Source organism: Triticum dicoccoides, chromosome 5A (assembly GCF_002162155.2).
Source record: "Triticum dicoccoides isolate Atlit2015 ecotype Zavitan chromosome 5A, WEW_v2.0, whole genome shotgun sequence".
In the NCBI taxonomy this organism is placed as follows: Eukaryota; Viridiplantae; Streptophyta; class Magnoliopsida; order Poales; family Poaceae; genus Triticum; species Triticum dicoccoides.
Window position 1 is genome coordinate 340,204,237 of NC_041388.1, and position 6,528 is coordinate 340,210,764.

Below are 6,528 nucleotides of genomic sequence, written 5' to 3' on the forward strand. Positions count from 1 at the left end.
CGCCGCCGCCTCCACGCGCCGCCGCCGCCGCATCCACGCCGGCCGGAGCCGCCCCGGCTTCTCCTCCCCTCGGCGGCCACCATCTCCGGCGAACATGTCTTCTCCGGCGAGCTCGGATCTTGCCTCGGTTCGCGCGCCCGCGAGGAACCCTAGATCTGGGTTGACTTTTTCCCCTCTCCCTTATAGTTTTGTGCAAACTTTGACCTGCCGTAACTTTGCATCCGTAGCTCCGATTTGGACTTATAGTATATCAAAATGTTCGTCTCGACGAGTACATCATTTCATTCCATTGCATCATTTTCATTTGAGTTCGTCTTGATGCCCGAGATGCTGTTAGAAGGAGGCTTCGTGAGTTATTTGTCAGATCTGCTAGTTCATCTTAGACTTTTGTCATTTTTGCCATGATTGTTGTGTGCATGATATGCCTGTGAGTCCTTCATATGTTTTGTTAAAAATTTTGTTATCTTTCCAGATGTGCAACTCATGCATTTTTAGAATGTGTGTGGTGACTTGTGCAAGCTTGCAAAGTGAGGCACCCGGTAAATCTGTTTTCAGGGACTTAGTAGTTTTCACTAAGTCTGGGATTATATAGTTCATGATGCCATATGTTCAGCTTGTTTCCTAGTGATCCGTGCCTCTTTTGAGGATGATCAGTAAAGGAGTTTTGTTAATCATGTTATGCTCTATCCATACATGTCTTTACTTGCAATTAGGGAGCACCCTAGCTTGAGTCAATTGAGCTCTACTTTTGCTTCGTGGTGAATCTGGGCAGATCGTCAACTCGTTTGCGATTTTGCCGGCGTTGTTGTAGTTGATCCGTGCATGCTATGCCATTGTTCTTGCCGTGTCTAGCTTGTATTTTGTGCCTTCTTAATGGATGTATGCTTGCCTTGCCATGACTTGCACCGTAGTGAGTGCATCGAGCTCGTTTACATGCCTTCGTGAGTTATATTTCAGCATGTCTCAGTTTTCACTGTCTGAAAACTGATTGTGTTTTAGCTATGTTCGTGTGCCCGTTAGTATATTTTATGAACCCTTTTGGCCCCAGGTCACTTTGGGTCTTTTGTTAAGCTTGTTGAGTAGCTCCATGCCATGTTCTTCTTTGTCTTAATCAGGTCATGTATCATGTTGTTTTTCTGCTCCGAAGAGGGCTTCATGATCTGAAATTTCAGACAAGTGTTAATTTCACTAAGTCTGAAATCTGTTTTGCATTTGCGTTTTTGACATGCTTGTTTGAACCTCATAATGGATGAATTGGCCGTAGCTCAGTGTTAGACTTTTGTTAAGCATCCTGTGTACATCCCTGCCATGCATTTTGTTATCATGTTTGGGTGCTGTAGCATGTTCATCTCATTGCATTTAGATGCCTACTTGCTGTAAAACGCAGACCGGTGTCATTTTTGAAACGCTTGCCATTTCCAAACCGTAACTCCGATTCCGGTGTTCTTTATATTGTTTTCAAGCGATTTCATCTCATCTTTCCAGTGGCACCCTTGGAATTCCAAGTTGAGGCTAGCTTCATGTATTTCCTATCATATCTTGCATTTTGCATCCCGCATCGCATCTCGCATAGCATATCGTCATTTCATTATATTGCTTGGTCTTGCACGTGGTTGATTGTATCCTTGTTGCTTGTTTGTCTTGTTGGGTAGAGCCGGGAGACGAGTTTGCTAACGAGGAGCCCGTTGAGTTTGCTCTTAAGGATCAAGTCAACTCTGACAGCTTTGCAGGCAAGATGATCATACCCTCGAAATCACTACTATCTTTGCTATGCTAGTTTGCTCGCTCTTGCTATGCCAATGCTACGATGCCTACCTTTTGCTTGTCAGCCTCCCAAATTGCCATGTCAAACCTCTAATCCACCATTGTCCTAGCAAACCGTTGATTGGCTATGTTACCGCTTTGCTCAGCCCCTCTTATAGCGTTGCTAGTTGCAGGTGAAGATTGGAGCCGTTCCTTGTTGGAACATTTATTTACTTGTTGGGATATCATTATATTGGTATGTTATCTTAATGCATCTATATACTTGGTAAAGGGTGGAAGGCTCGGCCTCTCGCCTAGTGTTTTGTTCCACTCTTGCCGCCCTAGTTTCTTTCATATCGGTGTTATGCTCCCGGATTTTGCATTCCTTACGCGGTTGGGTTATAATGGGAACCCCTTGATAGTTCGCCTTGTTTAAAGCTTTTCCAGCAATGCCCAACCTTGGTTTTACCATTCGCCACCTAGCCTCTTTTTTTCCCTTGGGTTACCGGAGCCCAAGGGTCATCTTATTTTAACCCCCCCCCCCGGGCCAGTGCTCCCTCTGAGTGTTGGTCCGAACCGGGCAGCCTGCGGGGCCACCTCGGGGAAACTTGAGGGTTGGTTTTACTCGTAGCTTGACCTATCTGAGTGTGCCCTGAGAACGATATATGTGCAGCTCCTATCGGGATTTGTCGGCACATTCGGGCGGTGTTGCTGGTCTTGTTTTAACCTGTCGAAGTGTCTTGAGTTACCGAGATACCGAGTCTGATCGGAACGTCTTGGGAGGAGGTCTATTCCTTTGTTGACCGTGAGAGCTTGTCATGGGCTAAGTTGGGACTCCCCTGCAGGGATTGAACTTTCGAAAGCCGTGCCCGCGGTTATGGGCAGATGGAAATTTGTTAATGTCCGGTTGTAGATAACTTGAACCTCGATTAATTAAAATGAATCAACCGAGTGTGTTACCGTGATGGCCTCTTCTCGGCGGAGTCCGGGAAGTGGACACGGTGTTGGAGTAATGTTTGCGCAGGTAGCTCTCTAGTTTCTCGCTCGCTCTTTGCCTCCTCTTCTCGCTCTCCTTTGCGAATAAGTTAGCCACCATACTTGCTAGTCGCTTGCTGCAGCTCCACATATATTTGCCTTACCCTTCCTATAAGCTTAAATAGTCTTGATCGCGAGGGTGCGAGATTGCTGAGTCCCTGTGGCTCACAGATACTATAACTCCAGATGCAAGTCCAGGTGATTCCGCTCCAGGTGACGAGTACGAGCTCAAGTGGGAGTTCGACGAAGACTCTCAGTGATACTATGTTTCCTTTCCCGATGATCAGTAGTGGTGCCTAGTTGGGGTTTGATTCGGGGCCTTGTCGCATGTTGGGTTCTCTTTTATTTTGGCGCCGTAGTCGGGCCATGAGTGTTTGGATGATGTAATGTTATTTATGTACTTGATTGACGTGGCGAGTGTAAGCCAACTATGTTATCTCCCCTTTATTATTCATATTACATGGGATGTTGTGAAGATTGCCTAACTTGCGACATATGCCTTCAATGCGATTATGTCTCTAAGTCGTGCCTCGACACGTGGGAGCTATGGTCGCATCGAGGGTGTTACAAGTTGGTAATCAGAGCCTTCCCCGACCTTAAGAGCCCCATTGCTTGATCGTTTTTAGCGGCCGAGTTCTGTCTAGAAAAATGTTTTGAGTCATTTAGGAATTATATATCGGAGAGCTTAGGAATTCTTTTTACTTCCCAGTCTCCTCATCGCTCTGGTAAGGCATCCTGACGTAGAGTTTTGACTCTTCTCTTCTCAAATTTCACTAAAATTTTTTTTAGGATCACGCGAGTATCTTGGAATCGTTCCGATGGTTTTATGATGAGAACATTGACTTGGTGCCTCCTGTCAGGGGTTTAGTGGAAGTGTCCTGGGGAGTTGAGCTCTGAGGTGTTGTCATCATAATTTTATCGTTGCAATTCTGGAATACTTGAGATATGTTTGCCGACATCGAAAATCTCTTTTATGTAGTTCGTTGGTGAGATAACCTCGACGCTACCGAGTACTGGGGCGGGAGTTCGGGAGTATTGCCATAACTTGTATAACGGATGCTTTTCGAAGGTTGAGGTAGATGGTTTCCGAAGGTTTCTTGGTTATGTGTTGAAGGATGGATACAGCTGGATGTAGGAATTGCTAGTTTGGGTGAGATATTACGCTTCCCCTGTAACCCCAACACCTGATTGCATAACCGGAAAGGTTCGGGAGTTTCATAGGTGGGAATTCTAGTAGCTCTAGTTCTTCTTCCACGAATATTGGTTTGAGATTGGGATTTCTTACCGATTATTCGTTCTTGATCCGTACCTTGTTGATTTATTTCTCTACCTTAATTCTACGTGGCTTCTCAATTTATGGATATGTGACCATTTGAAGAGGAATGCATTCGTTCATTTCGTTCGGATGTGAAGACTATATGTTACAATTTTCATTCCGTTAGATTCAGCTTCAATATTTATCTGTCTATGTGCTAACGGTGGTCAACCTCTTCAGGATGGCTCCCGCTAAGAGCACCAGTCAGAACCAGAATCAAGATCCGCCACCACCTCCACCTCCTCCGGAGGCATGGCAAGCTGTGATGGCCGCAACCAATGCAAACACACAGCTGATCATGCAAATTCTTCAAGAGCGCAATCAAGGCAGTCAAGGGAATCAAGGCAGCAATCAGAGTCACTTTGCTACACTCAACTAGTTCCTTGCTAACGGGCCAAAGACTTTCAGCAATTGTTTTGAGGCAACCGATGCTGACGATTGGCTTGTGGATCTGTGTAAGCATTTTGAGTGCAGTAACGTCAGACCTGAGGACTTTGTCAAATTCGCTTCCTTCCAACTCAAAGATCAAGCTGCAGAATGGTTCCAGCAGTACAAGGACTCCAGAGGTAGACGTGTTATCACTTGGGATGATTTCTGTCGAGATTTCCGAGCTTATCATATTCCGCAGAGCGTGGTCGAAAGCAAGCGTGAGGAATTCCGCAATCTAAAGCAAGGCTCTTTGTCTGTCTATGACTACAACAAGTTGTTCCAGAAGCTCGCCCGCTTTGCCAAGCAGGACGTCCCTGATGAGAAGAGCATGATATATCAGTTTAGGGGTGGTCTTAGAGAAGATATTCAGCTCGCTCTTGTTCTCTTCGAGCCCTTGAGATACGATGAGTTCTACAACATGGCACTGAAGCAAGAGGCTGCTCAGTTGAGGTGTGATGCTTCTAGGAAGCGAGTCAGAGATGCTACTCCTTCTTCCTCTACTCAAGTGGCCAAGCAGCAGAAGTTTTGGCTTCCTCCTCCTCCGTTCTGTCAGCCGTATCAACAGAAGGGTCACTATGCCAACAAGTGTCTCAACCAGAGGCGTCTTCCTCCTCCTCCTCCTGTCAGATCGGCAAGTACAGCTATGGTCAAGCATAACCCCAAGCACGCCAAGGTCAATTTGATGAATGCAGCTCAGGCAGAGGACTCGTCAGATGTGATCATGGGTAACCTTCCTGTTAATGATATTCCTGCAAGAGTTCTTTTTGACACGGGTGCATCGCATTGTTTCATGTCAAAGCCATTTTTTACCAAGCATGAGTTCGTTTCTTCTCATTTGGGTAAACAAATGGATATCGTTTCTCCTGGCAAACGTTTGAGTGCTAGTCTGGAGGTGCCAGATGTTACTATCACGTTGGGCGACTACAAGTTCCTTTCTTCCCCAATGGTTCTTGGTAACTCGGATATTGATCTTATTCTCGGGATGGATTGGCTTTCTAAGCACAAGGCTCAGCTTGATTGTGCAGCCAGGCAGATTCAATTGACTCATTCGTCTGAGGATGTAATTGTCTTTGCTGCTTGGGATAATACCATCCGTCTGTTTTCTCTCAATGAGAAGGGTGAATTGGATGCCATCTCTCAAATTCCAGTCATTTGCGAATATCAAGATGTCTTTCCAGAAGAGCTCCCAGGAATGCCTCCGCACCGGCCAGTTGAATTCGTTATTGATCTTGAGCCTGGCACGGAACCTGTGTGCAAATGTCCTTACAAGCTCCGACCTGAAGAGTTGAAGGAGCTGAAGAAGCAACTCGATGAGCAAGAAAGGATGGGTCTTATCCGGCCTAGTTCTTCTCCGTGGGGTTGTGGTGTTCTTTTTGTGAAGAAGAAGGATGGAACAGACCGACTTTGTGTTGATTACCGTCCAGTGAACAAGAAGACCATCAAGAACAAATACCCACTTCCCAACATCAATGAGCTGTTCAAACAACTCAAAGGTTCCCAAGTATTCTCCAAGCTTGATCTCCGTATGGGTTATCACCAGATTCGCATTCGTGAAGAAGATATTCCCAAGACAGCATTCAGAACAAGCTTTGGTTCATATGAATACACTGTCATGTCTTTTGGCCTCGCCAACGCTCCTCCGACGTTCTCTCGCATGATGAACTTCGTCTTCAACGCCTACACCAATGACTTCGTTTTGGTCTATCTCGACGACATTCTGGTTTTCTCCAAGAACAAGGAAGATCATGCCAAGCACTTGCGTTTGGTTCTTGATAAGCTCAGAGAACATCAGTTCTACGCTAAGTTCTCCAAGTGCGAATTTTGGCTCGATGAGGTTCTTTATCTTGGTCATATCATCTCTGCCAAGGGCATTGCCGTGAATCCTGAGAAGGTGTCTGCAATTGTGAATTGGGAACCTCCTCAGAACGTGAAGCAACTCCGCAGTTTTCTCGGTCTCGCAAGCTATTGCCGAAGATTCGTTGAAAACTTTTCCAAGATCGCGAAGC